The 16,260-nt window shown below is 34.8% G+C and overlaps 1 protein-coding gene across 2 annotated transcripts in view; it reads left to right on the forward strand.

The window, feature by feature from the left end:
* The first annotated feature begins 10,221 nt into the window (after positions 1 to 10,221).
* The window catches only part of MAG (myelin associated glycoprotein), a 2,406,588-nt gene continuing 2,400,549 nt past the window's right edge, over positions 10,222 to 16,260 (forward strand). For both annotated transcript variants that reach the window (XM_044080483.1, XM_044080481.1), the window contains exon 1: positions 10,222 to 10,410. The gene's annotated coding sequence lies outside the window, so the exon portion shown is untranslated. The remainder of the gene's footprint in view (positions 10,411 to 16,260) is intronic.

The following is a 16,260-nucleotide window of genomic DNA, read 5'->3' on the forward strand; positions in this document are numbered from 1 at the left end:
ACCTGTTTCAAAATTAAAACAAAAGGCTGTTTGATGTAGTAGGCAAATAGGCTGTTTCTGCTTTAGTATAAAGTTGCTCAATATGAAATTTTCTATGAATTTTATAGATATTATACAATATATATTGTATGTATTTTTAAAGATTTTTAAGAGTTGATTGATATAATTATTTGATTGGCTGTGTGACTTAATTAACTAATTGATGAATATATTTAAACTGTGCTTTTTGTATTGAATTGTAATCACTGAGGAAGGATACTTGATATCCAAAAGCTTTGCTACTATTAAAGGTGTTTTCTGTTTTACGTTGGTGTTAGCTGCTTTGTTCTTGAAATTGTCTCTGACAAGCCAGGTAGCAAGATAAACATGCACACACACACAGACTGCACATTTACTTTTCTGCAGACTTGAGGAATGTGAATTCAGCTATGGCATGTCCTTGGGGAGTTGGAGGAGGTCAGAGCACATGGGTAAACCCATACAGTGACAGTTGCTAGGTAGTCATTCCTCCTTGATGAAGCATTAAAAGATGAAGTGGAAGTCAACCAAATGCTGTAACTATTTAGGTCCTGACTTTTGCAAGGATTAGAAAGGATGTCCTCTCTGTTTACTCATACTGCCCTAAAAAAATGCTACCCCCAATTAGGTCCCTTCCCACACAAAGAGGTCCTGAAATACTGCAGCTGTAGTATGATGTCTTCTCCATTCCCTGTTGTTCTAAGGGAAAAAAATTGGACGCTGGAATCAGTTGCCACCAACAGCAAACATTGTTATGTTCCCTTCCTAGTAGCTAGATGCTACTTTTGCCTTTGTCAAGGTCCTCCAGAGCAGCAAGTCACTGGGGGCATTCTGCAGCCATGTGGTTAGTTGGTGATTAATGCCAGATATGATACCTGGTCTCTGCTTTAGTCAGCTTGTGTTTTCAGTCATGTAGGGTGTTCTTCCCCATCAAAGTCCTGCGAGACCACTGCCCCTGGGGCTGTCTGTAATTTATCTGTATGGATTGTATGACTGTGGGGGATGCTAAAACATGTTCTGTGAATTTAACAGTTTTTTCACTGCTTAAAAGTATTCTTTGTGCTTAGTGTCTATTTTACATTAAGTTACATATTCCCCATTGTCATATCTGTAAGATGGCATGCTATAGATGAAAAAATAGGGTAAACATTTTCACTTCTTCCCAGTAAACCCCAATAACATTTTTTCTTGTTTCTTTGTGCCTTGAATATACCACTCCTCACTGTTTCTAGCTTCACTTTCTTGGGACTGACTATTTCTCATATCCTAAACATTTTACATCTTTAATACCAAGCTTGATCTTGTGGATATTGACAACCAGTCTTGTCTTAGAGAGATTAACACAACTTGCACCTTGGTTAGATAGGGATTCAAGTTCCCAGAATATATTATGACACTGTCTAGGTAAGCCAGTGGTGTATTTGGCTTGAGGATTTAGGGCTCTGTCCATTAATCTGTGTAAGATTGCAGGTGCACCTAGAAACCCCTTTATCTCTTGCTTCTGTCACTTATATAGTGTGTCACATATCTGCACTGAAGTCACAGAGCTCAGTTTCGCTGCTCTATTAGTTCCATTATTTTCTGTCACCAAGCTATCTACACAGATCTGCAGTTCTTTCTGTGGTTTCAAAATGTTGATATGGAATATCTCTTCTGGCCTTCTCTTCCCAGTCTATCTATATAACCTGCAGTTTATAGCATCTAAGCTTTCCACTATTTCAAATAGATCCTGCCATTTATACAGAAACCTGTTTCCTGAGAAAAGGACAAAACTAGCATTTGATCTCCAGCTCTGAAATCCTTTGTGCTTCATTTCAAGTATGTACCCCTTCTTGGGTAGTTAGGTGTATTTCCATATGCTCTCATTTGACTGGCATCACCACTTTCACCATGTCTCTTAAGTCAGTAAAGTGTTTTGTGACACTTTAAATTGGGATTTCTCCTATTCCTAATTTTCTCTGGCAAAATCTATCAATTTGCAGGTGTGTCTACCAAATAATAACATATAAACACTGAATCCCATTTAGGCATGTGATATTTTTCTAATGGTAGACAGGACTTATGTTATTAAATGATCCCAGATTTTATTTGCAATCTTGCTCATTAACTTTTCTCAGGATGTTAATATTTGGAAAAAATCACTACCAATCCCTTTATCTGGGGTTGATCCACTGATGTTTTTAATTGCTTGATATTAAAGTGTTGACACATTAGGTGCATTATTCTGAAAATAAATACATTAGGTGCATTATTCTGAAAATAAATAGAGTGCCCTGGCCAGTGAGTAATTCCTTAGATATCCAAGCTATGGAAAATAGTAAGAACTCCCTAACTGTTGATTTGGTAGTAGTTATATTTAAGGTGATAGCCTTGGGTACTTAGTTGCATAGTCAGAAATAAACAAGATATATTGAAACTCATTGCACATTTTATCAATGACCAAACAATGTCCATAACAATATGTTCAAATGACACCTCTATAATACACATTGAAATCAAACGATTTTTAAAGAGTTAGGGGAGGAGGTGCTTTCATTGCAGTCCTCATCTTCATTGTTCTTGACTATGATGTGATCAGTTGTGAATCTTGCACAGAAGATTCTATGCATGAGTTTAATAAAGGAACACTGCTTTCATCTTGCTCATTCTAAGGTGTCTGCCTAGTAGATGATTCTGTCATTGTTATCAATAGTTTTCTGAAAAGTTAGGGCACTAATAGGTGTATTTCATCTCTGTCCTTACTTGTACAATAAATCATTACGTAACCCGCAGTTTGAGTAAGAAGTGGGAAGACTTTTTTCAAGCGTCTTCCCTTACAACTCTAGATGTATTTCTCCCTTGCTCACTTAAAGTGGTGTCTTCCTTCCATGGCTTTTTAAAGTTAATCTCCCTTAGCTGTATGCCAACCAATGCTGGAGTTTCCTCAGGGACATTCTGACCTGTCTTCTACTAAGAAAGCTCCTCAGCATAGTTTGAAGTTTTTACCTCATTTTGTTCTTGCTCTTTACTTTATGAACTTGGTGCATACAGCTGTTTTTCTGCTGTTTAAGGTTTCTATATTTTGGCTCAATGGGAATAGCATCAGGATCCTGTTCAGTGTTATACTGTCTTCCCTTTTCTTTTCATTCTTTCTTTGGTTTTGTTCTCCTCTGTCTCACCATGTATGAAGGCTTCTCCATCAGTTTCCTTCTCTTCTATAAGTAGTTTACCATTTGGAAAGTGTACTTCACAGCAAATTATTCTATAGTTTTATTTTCTCTCATATTTATAATACCTGTCACCTAGAACTGAGTTTTCAGTGTTGCAATGATATGAATTGGTTCAGAACTCTGACACCATATAGCTTCTTTGTCTGTAACTATACCAGTAAACTTTTTCCTATTAATAAGTTTCTCCTTATCAACACTAATTTTCAGATTAAAATTCTCCATTTCTAAAGCTTTCTGCTTTTATTTCCTCACTATTTTTAGAATTGTGCTCAAGGTACTGCATTTTCCATACTCCCTGACTTCATTCCTTTGGAATCGACCCTTTTCCATGAGTGACTCCTTCTCTTCGGTTATGCTAGTAATTTTTATACTTGCTTTGCAATACACGCATGCTTCAATGTTGTATACTACCTGTTTTGTAATACTTATAGGTTGCAGTATTTTATTCTTTAATTCTCTTCCTTCTCCTGATTCTGCTGACACAGTCCACTCTGCTGCATGTATATACTGGCATATCTCTTTAGATGGTATAAGGTATTCCTTTGTATATGCCTTTAGCTGATATTTTGCATATTTATGTCTTTTAAACACTGTGTCTTGATCTTTTGTTCAATTTACACCTTCTTATGAATATCTTTGGCATCTGCTCCCAGCCATTCCAGGTTAGGCATATATATGTAGGCTTTTTCAATTGCAGATATCCTTTCACATACTAATAACATGATTTTTCTAAAGGATTATTTTCTTTCCATTGCCTTCACAAATCTTTAAGGTGGAAAAATCTTCCCCTGTTGTCATATCATGTGTTAGATTGCAAATCGAAGTAACAAGATGAACTGCAGTTTCAAACCCAGTTTGTATTTCTACTTGAGTAATAAAATACAGCTTCTGATCTCCATGAATGCAAACTACTCTGACTGTCTTTATTGGGTCTTTTCTTACAAACATAATGTGCATGTAACTATTCTGCCTCAGTCTAGTAACCTTTGCAGATCTTCTGCCATCAATTAGGATTACTTTTGCAATCACATGATAAGAGAACTGTTTGTCAGCTAGTCTTGCAGACAATTTATCACATCCCATAGGTTCAATATCATCAGTAAAATGCTTTTCCTTGTTATAGTTTTTACAGGTATATCAGAGGGATCATTATTAGTACAAAATGTAGTTATATTACCCCATTTCCTATATTTGAAATACAGTATGCATGCAATTAATATTTTCTGTTTATCAGAACTTAACACAGGCTTACCCTACAGCAATCTCTCTCTACAAGTTTAACAACATTTTCAGTGTCTTTGGGGTCAGTGTGAAACAGCACTTAAAGCAGCAGGCAGAGCTTTTTTAAAATAATCAGTGGCTAAAATTTCTATCATTTTTGTTTAGTATTTTGACCCTCAGTTTCTGAAGGTAATTTAAGGTCATGCTTTACATCACATAATTGACATTTTACCATTTTATTAAGAAGATATCCAGCTATGAAACTTGTCGGCTTGTGTTTCAGAGGTGACAAAATGTTAAAGTAACAGTGCCTTTTTAATTTTAACATAGTCCCTTCCATGTCTACAAAGGCATTTCCAAGTTCATCAATTAATTGGGTTGTGAAGATTTTAGTCTAATCACTCCAGTTGCATGCCTAATGGTAGGCATACCATAGGAAGACAATAAACTATGTCTTGATGTCTTCATCTGTGGTTAGTACCTTGAGGTTAACCAGTCTTTGTCATTACCATGCACTTGTCACTCACAACCACAACCTCAGCTGCATCATCAACAGACTGAAGCCGATAATTCATTTTTGTCATTGTGGCACAAAATAAATACATGCAAAAACCACTTGAAACTTATAACCCAGGGTCTATATCCATTGTCAAAATGTTATTCTGGCGAACACCTATCCATCGACCTGTAATCAGTAAAAATCGCTTCAGCAATTCATTGAATTTACTAAGGGCAATGAAATAGTTGACCAAACCACAGCAGACAACTGCAGAACTTTGACCTTTTGTCCACTGTAGTACGATCTTGGAGTTGGTATATACAATTTGGGGATGTGGGGGGCAAAGCCCCCTACTTGGGTGGGTTTGAGTCAACTACAAGTTGGTCCGTTGTGCTTTGGGCAACTATTTAATTGCTTTTTGTAAATTCAGCATACCACTGACACAATTTTGGCTGATTATTGGTTGTTGCATAGGTATTTGCCAGAATAACATTTCAGCGAACTATTATAGACCCATAACCCACAGTACAGGATTGCTGCATTTTAACTGGGGACAAATTTGCTTAATTAATGGCCTTTCAGGTGACAAAACATGTAATCTTGTTTAGACTGGAAAAATGTGCCTAATATTCCTACTGCATTCTGCAGTGTGGTATAAAACTTGCAGCATAGACCACAAATCCACAAAATCATAAAGGTTTATTGATCAGAAGGAACAATACTTGTGTACACTTTTGTAAATACAGGTGAAGAAACAGAAACAATATCAATAACCTTTTTTGTTATTTCCTCAAAGGAAAAAAAAAAGAAGAAGACAAAATCTCTTATTGCAGGTTTAACACACTTCAAAGGTGTTTTAAGCCAGATTCCTCTTTTCTGGATTCCTTGCGGAAAAACCCAGGTTTCTTCAGATTATTCTATAATGTTTTTGATATTAACACATATAATATTAATTTTTAGATCAAAATGCATTTAATAATATTAACTTTAGATTAAGACATGTTTCATACATAAAATATACATATTGTGTGTGTGTTTATATATATATATATATATATATATATATATATATATATATATATATATATATACATATATATACATATACACATGGGTCCTTGTTGCTTTATCGACAGTACGGTTCATCGAACCGTACTTTGTCAAAATTACTTTAACAAAAGTGCATTTTGTCGAAAATGCACTTTCGCTAAAGAAAACAAACAAGAAAAATGCCGTTAGCATGTACCATTAGTTGTACATCAATGTATATTGTTGCTGTACAACTAGGGAAACTCTTGTTGAGATCGTAGTATAGTGGGGATAAGGGAATATTCCCTTTTCCCCACTGTAGTGCAGTCTCAGAGTGAGAATATTAAAGTAGGTGGGTGTGGGGGGTGCAAGGGTGCATATCATTGTTTAATGTTTTTTTTTAATGTTTAGTTTTTTTTATTTGTTCAGAAAAGTGCATTTTCAACAAAATGCACTTTCGCAGAAGTCAGTTTGCAGAAGTAAGGTTCGATGAACTGTACTTTCAAGTAAAGAACATAGACCCATATATATATATATATATATATATATATATATATATATATATATCTATATATATATATCTATATATATCTATATATATCTATATATATATATATATATATATATATATACATACATATATATTTATATGGATCTACTTCAGTAGATCGAACATATTACAGGTTCGAACCACATATGGCCGAGACCATATGTTCGAACTTGTAATAGTTCGAACACTGAGGTAAAAAAAGAAAAAACAACAAAAAACAAAATTAAACATCTGTAGCAGGTGGGCTACACCCCCCCTACTCCCCCCATGTGGGGGGCTCCTCCCCTCACACCCCCCTTACTTAAATATACCAACTCTGAGATCGCACTATATTGCGGAAAAGGGAAATCTTCCCGTTCCGCACTGTACGGAGATCTCCATTCAGTCTGATCGAACATTTACAAGTTTGAATATATGGTCTCGGCGATATGAGGTTCAAACATGTTATATGCTTGATATACATATACAGACACTCACACACACACACACACACACACACACACACACACACACACACACACACACACACACACACACACACACACACACACACACACACATTGTAGATAGACAGATAGATATGGAAGTTGCTACTTTTAAAACAGTTGAACGGCACTTGTTTTGATGCAATTTGGATGACTAAACAGATGATCAACCGTTATTGACAACAGCACAGATTAGACAGTTCTAGGGGTTGGGGAATTTGGTCTTTTTCCTGAGAACTGTGTGATCTAGAAAATTAGAATATATAATTAGGAGGGGGTGTGGTGGGTGCAAAAAGTTATGCTTTTTTTTTAATTTTGTTTTAAGGTTTTGCATGTGCCAAGATTGATGCTTGGCACATGCTTAATTGTGTGCCGATATGCATAATGTCAATTATTTCGTGTTGACATTATTCACATCGATATTAGTGCTATTCGATATTGGTAAGTAAATCCATATGTGTGTGTGTGTGTGTGTGTGTGTGTGTGTGTGTGTGTGTGTGTGTGTGTGTAAATATGTATCTATATCTATATCTGTGTAAATACTTGTGCAAATAGTGTCCAACATTTTTTTTTTTTAAGAATAGAAGGATACCTGGCTGCGTTAGTGAGATAAGGAATAAACTAATGAATGTAATATAAAAATAAGTGGGTAAAAGCCCAGTTACAAGCATTTGCCCTTTGAGAAATGTGAATGGGTGTTCAGAGCTTTGAGATCAGGGAAAAAAATAAAGTGAATGAAGACCATGAAGATGAAACTAGAAATTGCATTAAATTTTATTTGTATGACTAAAGCTGTATTTTTATAAGACTGGTGATCTCAGCTTCTTTGCCTTCCATAATGTTTGTCTGTGTATGCATATATGTGTGTGTGTGTGTGTGTGTGTGTGTGTGTGTGTGTGTGTGTGTGTGTGTGTGTGTGTGTGTGTGTTTGTGCATACATATATATCTATATCTATGTGTGTGTGTGTGTGTGTGTGTATATATATATATATATATATATATATATATATGTATATATATATATATATATATATATATATATATAGAGAGAGAGAGATACATAGATATGTATGTGTATATATATTTATATACATATATATATATATATATATATATATATATATATATATATATATATATACATATATATACAAACATATATGTATATAAATATATATAGTTATGGATGCAGATATAAACTATATATGTATATATATATATATATATATATATATATATATATATATATATATATATATATCTCCATCCATCTTTCTGTCTGACTATATCTACACACACACACACACACACACACACACACACACACACACACACACACACACAGATATAGATATAGATATAGTCCTTGAACAAAAAAGCACAGAGTCCAAAGTACTTGTACAAATGTATTTAAGAATACAGTGATTAAGCACAACATAAAAACAAACATAATTTTTCAGGGGGCAAGCCCCACTGTTTCCCCATATCTATCTCCCCTTGCCACTTACATGTAACAACTCCTAGCAGTTTTGATTGATGTTTTATAGTCTAATTCGGAGAATATTAGATTGTGTCATATATATATATATATATATATATATATATATATATATATGTATGTATGTGTGTTTGTGTATATGTATGTATATATATATATATATATATATATATATATATGTGTATGTGTGTGTGTGTGTGTGTGTATATATATATATATGTGTGTGTGTGTTTGTGTGTATGTGTGTGTGTGTGTGTGTGTGTGTGTGTGTGTGTGTGTGTGTGTGTGTGTGTGTGTGTATGTATATATTGTAAAAACTACAAGAAAAACCTGGCCAAACTAGAGTTTTCACTGCATGATGCCCTAAACCTCCTGTAATAGAGGCTCATGGGATATATGCAAATGACCCCTTAAGGACATCAAATGTTTCAGCTATATGGCTTCTGAATGCCCATGACATTGTACCTTTTCCTTTTTAAGTCTTTATGGACAGATTCACACTAACAAAATCAAACACCACTAACTGTGAACATGCATGTTTCGGGCTTCTTATGGCATCATCATCACAGTATAAATGGACTGTTTGGCTATACTAGCGTTTTTAAGCCCAGCTGATGTCCATAAACATTAAGGTGTTTGAAAATATCCCAATTAACTACTAAACCACATATGCATAAATAGATATAAACACATAGCCATATAGGTATACACACACACACACACACACACACACACACACACACACACACACACACACACACACACACACACACACTTTGAAATTACCATGTAGTTTACTCCTTTGCTATACAGCTAAGTTGGGAGGAACTATCAAATATGTAGATGCTGCTGTACATGTAAGAGGGATGTGTTTATGTAAGTGTTTACCTAGTTGTTTGTCCATTTTCCAATAATTTTCAAACTGTAGCAACATCACATTCATTGCGCCTTCTAACTCACACAAGTTAAACGTATAAAGTTGTGCAGTATAGCTTGATGCAACAAAGTTTTTAGAATTTATGCAAGGTATGGAAGCATGGTATTAAGTGATGCTTTTGTGAGTGTTGCACTTTTTTTCAGATTATATAGGAAAGGGAAGCAAAGCACATGTATAGTGATGTTCTTACTAATTTCAGTCACTGAGAATTAGCATGCATTGTACCACTGCAGAAAGTTACCCAGTTACTGATATGCACCATTCTATGGTAAAGGGTTTGAGGGTCCTGCTGCTTTTAGGATGACCTAGCAGACACTTAAACAACATTCCCGAAGAGCTGCCATTCTGAGTAAGATTCATGCATAGAAGTAATCTGTAATTCTTCTTGCACATATTATTTTATATTTTTGATATTTTAAATAATTTTTTTATTGTTAAATAGTTTGAAATTTTGCTTCAACTTCTGCCCCTTACTATTGATCAAGGCAACTGTTTGTTGTGATATTTTTTGTATAGTTTCAGTAGACATTAGTTACTTTTTTCTCTTTCAATCATCATCAAACAAAACTGCCCTTTGATGATATTTTCCCTGGTAAAAAAAAAACAGTCCAGCCCATGATGTTACTAGCATTTGACAAGCCTTATATTTAGACTTGCACATCAGCTTTTAATTGGACAAAAGGCACAAACTGAAAGTGTCTCTTAACCCCACCCTGAACTGCATTATACAAAAGCTCTCTTTCTTTCTGGGTGGCAAAAAAAAAAAAAAAAGATACATGCTGGTACTCCTGGGTGGACTCTGACTTCTGTTCTTTGGTTTCTAATTTGCGTTTCATTCAGGGGCTGACCTTTCCTGGTACTGCAGTTTGCTAGTAGGAAAAAAAGAAGCTTGGGTTTAAAGGAACATTCATTCTTCCTACTCACAAGAACATGAAGATGGGCAGAACTCATCTCTAATTCCGTGGTAAGTACATTTTTTTATAAATTAAACTTACTCTGTCATTCTAAAAATGAAATGCATCACGACAAGAGAAGGTTACTTCTTTAGGGATGCATAATTTTACTTCCAAACTAAATAAATGTCTACCTCATTCAGAATTTTAACTGGATAGGGTTGATGGTTCTGTTTAATAGCGGTACATATTTTTATATTTTTCTGCAGAACTGCGGTCATTTTTTCTTTATGTACCATGTAAACAAGTATTTGTATTGATCTAAACGCAAAATAATGCATGCATTTCATTGGTTTTACCTTGTAACGTTTAGCTTGGGCGTTTTCAGTTTATTGGATAAGATGCCATGTCTACAAATGGTTAGATCTACTTATCCAAACTTGACATAGCCTATGGAGAAAAAAGTCTTAGCTATTTTGCAAGGCTACCCGATCAGTGATGACTGTAATAAAAACATTTTCTCCCTAATTCACAAGTAAGTAAACAAACTGTATTTGCATTTTTTATTCTGACAGTTCTCATGGCTCACATCATTTATAGTTAGATATGTATTTTTTTGGTTTTAAATTTAACAGAAACATGACAAAATTTTGCCAACCATGGTGATGGCAGGTTAGACTTATACATATGACTGACTTAGGCACAAGTGTAAGTGGCAAAGTCAGATACAAGTATGTGTGGGGCATAGTCACTCTGCCCCAGTTTTTTTTCTTCTTTGGAAGATGGTCTGCATAAAACTCAAACTTTTTCACCACTTTTTCATGTATTTTGAATGATGTTCCCTTAACACTAACCTGCGACGGCTGTTCAGAGCTATTGCTCAATTTGTCATGTAGCAAAGTGACTTACAGTGAAAGTGCTTATCTAGAATGTTAATAAAATTACAGCCAGATGTTCTAGCTAGAGATATACACATCTCACTTATTTTCCAGGTATGATGCATAGTATGTACTCTACATAATTGACGCCTAGGTTTGATTCTGCATTGTTAAACAGATAATATTAATTAACTGATGCGGGCATCACTATTAAATGCAGATGTTTAAAGCAGAAGTAGTAACTATCAAGCTTTCTGTGAAATCACTATATTCTAAATAGGTTTTTCACCCTCCTTCCTTCCTTCCCCTACTAAAAACCTTAACAAGAACTCTGATGGAAGAAATCCTATTCTGATATGTGGAGCTAAGTGCCTTGCCACTTACAACTGTGGGTTTGGCATGTTAGCTATGATATTTAGTTAATAGTACACAGGAATATGATTTGGGAGTACTGTTGTAGAAAATACCGCTATTTTAAATGTGTGTGACGTGTCTCAATGAATTAAGGCAGCAGTTCAAATAAATGTGCAGTCGTGGTTCGCAATTTAAGATATTTATTAAATCTGCAAAACTCTGAACTACAAGTTAAATTAGAGACCCCATAACTACATGCATCTGAGAGGAGAAATTTTATTTTATTTAACTTACACATTTATTTACTTAAAGTGAGTAAATTGGATCTAGAGGCCTATTTTCAGTTGTGACCTGCCATTGCATAAAAAATAAGAACAAACTCAAACATATGTAGAAACAAGTTCAGACAATAATTATAATACAGTATTAATAAGAACAAAATAACCAAAAGCTGTATCCTCATATCAATATCAAGATATTATGTGACAGTTTAACACTTGTGTTCTTCCAGAAAATAAATTACACAATGTGCGAACATAGAGAGACAGAAATACAGGCATGATCAAGGTTATGTCACATGCTTCTAACCTGAAAAAGTGCAGAATAGTCAATTTATTTTACAGGAAACTTGATGCAGAATGCATTGTTTGAGAAAATCCCTTAAATGAGAGATCATGTACTGGTCATTTTCTGTGAACTAGATGCCAGTGCTATCAGAAAATTAATAAAAAAGAAAATGCTGGGAGACATAAAGGAATGTGGAGTGCATAACATCTCATTTGACCACCAGAACTGATAATAGTTAATTTGTTGCATGGACTACAGTTAGATCCCAGATTTACTACTGTTTTCCAAAAGATGTGTGAACAAGAAAAAGGAGATGGTCCAAAACTGGCAGATATAATTTGGATCCACATCAAAGAATCATTACAGATATGCCTCCATGAGTATTATGAATAGTCTGCTGAAACATGATGATGAGTAGTGGTAAAAACATGTAGGGCCTTTACGAAGAGAAAAGCAGAGCATTGGATGAGTAAAAACTTTCTAAATAAAATGGTGTTTTAATAAAGAGAAGTCAGGTAGCTTTTCATGGTTTTCTGTTTTGGATAGTGGATGAAAAATATACAGAAATGTATTCTTAGAGTAGTCCTTAGGCTGAGGCAGTAGTGGGAAAACGTTGAATCGAAAAGGTATCAAATTCTGTTCTAGCCAAATGCATCACTTATAAAACTGATCTATGATATTTCTTTCAAACTTTGGCAAGCAAATGCTGCCATGATTGTCATGGAAGAATCATTGTTACCAGTTTGAAAGACTGGTCTTCTCAGCTAATATTGGGAATGTGCTATAAGCACAAAAGTGAAAGAGATAAAACCCTTTCCGGATAGTTTGATATATAATTTTTGAGAACTTAAGAATATGAAGGAGCTAAGATCTAATCACTAAAGGACAGAGTAGGATTTATGATGCAGGTCCTTAACCAGAAGAACAAAAACCACACCAAATTCCTAAAGAAGCAGAAAGTATTTTAAGAACTAAGCCAACATGGGAATGGAGAAATTAGATTTTACCGAAAGGTATGACTGCAAGTAGTGATATAGGAAATAAGTAAGGGGGTAGAATTTTTGTGGGAAAACTGGAAAAGTAACTATGGCACTGAGAGAAAATAACTACAGAAGGAAATGTAATATATTCTGATAAAGCTAAACACAAGTTTAGACTGCAGGTTACACAGTGCCTTCTCTTCTAGGGATTGATATCACAGTGTAGGCAAAGAGACCAAGTGAAAGACCAGCTTTGGTAGCGTTTTAATTGAGTCCAGAATAAAAACTGCTGTTAAAAGAGATAACTGATAAGGCATAGAAAATATGGCATGATAACTATATGAATCAGTCAGAGAAGGTTGGAAAAGATTGATAAGAGAGACTAGAAAGACAATTTAAAAGGAACACTGTGAGGGCATTTGTATGTCTCCAACATATGCAACAAAATCCACAAGGTTAAGGATTTTTGCTTGCAAGTCTTGCAGTGATATTTTATATCCTCTTCAGACTTCAAAGACTTTCTCCTTAGGTAGATAATAAATGCTGGTGGTGTGATGGGAAAGAGAGACAGGAAACTGGGAACAAGTGTTTTGGGACTGTAATGAAATGCCAGATTTTAAAAATTCCTTGGAGAGTAGTTTACCAGAAATGTTAGCAGAGCACATCATTTTAAGGAAATTATTCTTTTGAGCTGGGACACAGGACCTGAATTGTCTAGACATAGTAAGACCTTATTATGTTTAATGCTACCGGCTGATAAAAAAGCAGTTGCTAGAAAATGGAAATCAAAACCTATACCTCCTTTAATCTGAAGTTGTGAATATTGTAAAGGAAATAAAAGAAACTGAGGCATTACCTTTAGACAAGGGAAGGAACACGTTACAATTTGTGGGAAAAATTCATGCAGAATAATGTTCATGAGGAATACGGTTTAAGGGAGGGCAGGAGTTGAGCAACTTAAGTAATGTATGAGTGAACAATAGTTGCTAAAAGAAAACATACTGTATGGAAATAAAGAAAATGGCACGACTGTTTTTTTTTTCACGTAGTGTAGGTGTACCTATGTCATTATGTAAACTGTAATATAATAAAAATATTTTCAAAAAAGAAAACAGAAATGTCACATGAGAATTGTGACCAGAGGTTTCCCTAATATGAAGTGCACTTTGGTTTATATGGTGTGTGTATATCTTTATGTGTGCATGTTTAGTAGTGATTTCAGGACCTGGTGACTTGCATGTTTTGAACCTGTTGTTTCATTAAAGACCTAGTTCTTTATATAGTCTTTGTGACAGAGTGACTTCTTTTAGCAATGAATTTAACCAGGTAAACTCAACTGGACATCTTGTCTTACAGTCCTTTCTATTGTATCCTTCAAGTTTTTCCTGTAAGGATACAAGGCATTAGCACGAAGTTCTAAAACAGGTCTTACTAAACTTGAAAATAAGGATATCGTATATGCAGATTCCTAATAGAAATGAATCACAGGAGAGCACCCATCCTCCTGGCTTTATGTGTATTTCATTTGCATGTTATTTAGGAGATAACTTCCTGTTTACAAGAGTGCCTATATCTTTGTATTCTATTACCTAGTTGAACTTCCATAGTAACCTCGTTTGTTTTCAGCTTTTAGCTTACCATACATCATGATAGCACCTTTTGTAGATTTACTACAACACCATTTGCTGAAGCCCATTTAGTGATTCAGTTTATACTACATGAACATTCAAGATTTCATGGAGCAGAAGATATGCATGACATGATTTTTAATCATGTGTATAATTAACATACCAGTACAACTTAGGAACTGATCAGTCACTAATAAAACCCTAAATAATGCTGAATCCTATAGACGATCCTATAGAATTCCTGTGTTTATTGATTTCCAGATCTCCACTTGATTGTCAAAATTTACCCTGAATTCTGTATTGTATTACTACAAAATTATATAAATAATGGGTCTATATCAGAACATCGAAGTATTAAAACTTTGAATGTTCTGATATCGAACACTATTCAGTGAATGCTAAGAATAGCAAAGCTGCAGAACAGCGAATTCTTTCCTCGGGAAAGAATTCGGTTGGCCGCTTCTGTGGCTTCGCTATTCTTAGCGCTGTGGTGGAATGTTATGGGTTGGGTTCAGGTAAGTGTGCGATTGTTTGTACGTTAGGGTTAGGGGTGGGTTAAGTGAGTTAGGGTTAGGGCGCGGGTTAGGCGGGTGTGCGATTGTGACAGACTTTAGGGTTGGGGCGGTTTAAGTGAGTTAGGGTTAGGGCATGGGTTAGGTGAGTGTGCAATAGTGATGGACCTTATGGTTAGGGTTTGGGTTAAGGCGAGTGGGTAGATAATAGTGTATGTTTAGTTTAGTGTAGCGTTAGATGTAGGAATTTAAGTGTATGTGTGTGGATGCTGTTTGTTTGATGTGCTTGTGTTGTGTGCATGTGTTTCAGAGCAGCAAATTTTTTCCATGGGAAAAAATTCGCTGTTCTGAATGTTCGATATTTTCATGTTTAGATGTTTTGGGGCCGATGAAATAGCGTTCGCTATTTTCATCTTTTGATAACGTGATATAAACACTAAATAATGATGAATACTAATAGACTGGTATTTTGTTTTTTTTTTTTTTTTTTTTTTTTTTTTTATAATTTGTTTAACAAGACAGTATGCCTGATCAAATGCCATGCTGAAATAAAGGAATAGTATGTCTAGTCAGATCCCATTATCCATTATACTTGAAACATTATCAACACCCCCCCCAAAAAAAGTTTGCTTCTGTCAGTATACTGATATTTCAGGCATATTATTTCCAGCATAGCATGTTCAACTTTCTTAATTTTTCAGTTAGTTTTTGTACAATTTTCCTTTCACAGATTTGGCTAGATTTGTTTAACAAACTTTTAGGTCTATAGTTGCTAACGCAGTTTTTGTCAGCCCTGGCTTTATATATCAGGACTATATTAGCCTTTTGGCAGTGCATATGGAGTACAGTTTTACCTCTGTATATGTCGTGTACAAAATCAGTATCTACAAAAAAAAAAAATAGGCAGGAGGTGAGATGGCAAAACAGATGAAAAGTCCATAAATGTCAAAACTCCCTAGAATTATTTATTTTTATTTTATTTTATTTGTTTGTTAACCAGGT

The sequence above is a fragment of the Protopterus annectens genome, chromosome 8.part0 (genome assembly GCF_019279795.1).
Source record: "Protopterus annectens isolate FY-2018-M chromosome 8.part0, PAN1.0, whole genome shotgun sequence".
Classification (NCBI taxonomy): domain Eukaryota; kingdom Metazoa; phylum Chordata; order Ceratodontiformes; family Protopteridae; genus Protopterus; species Protopterus annectens.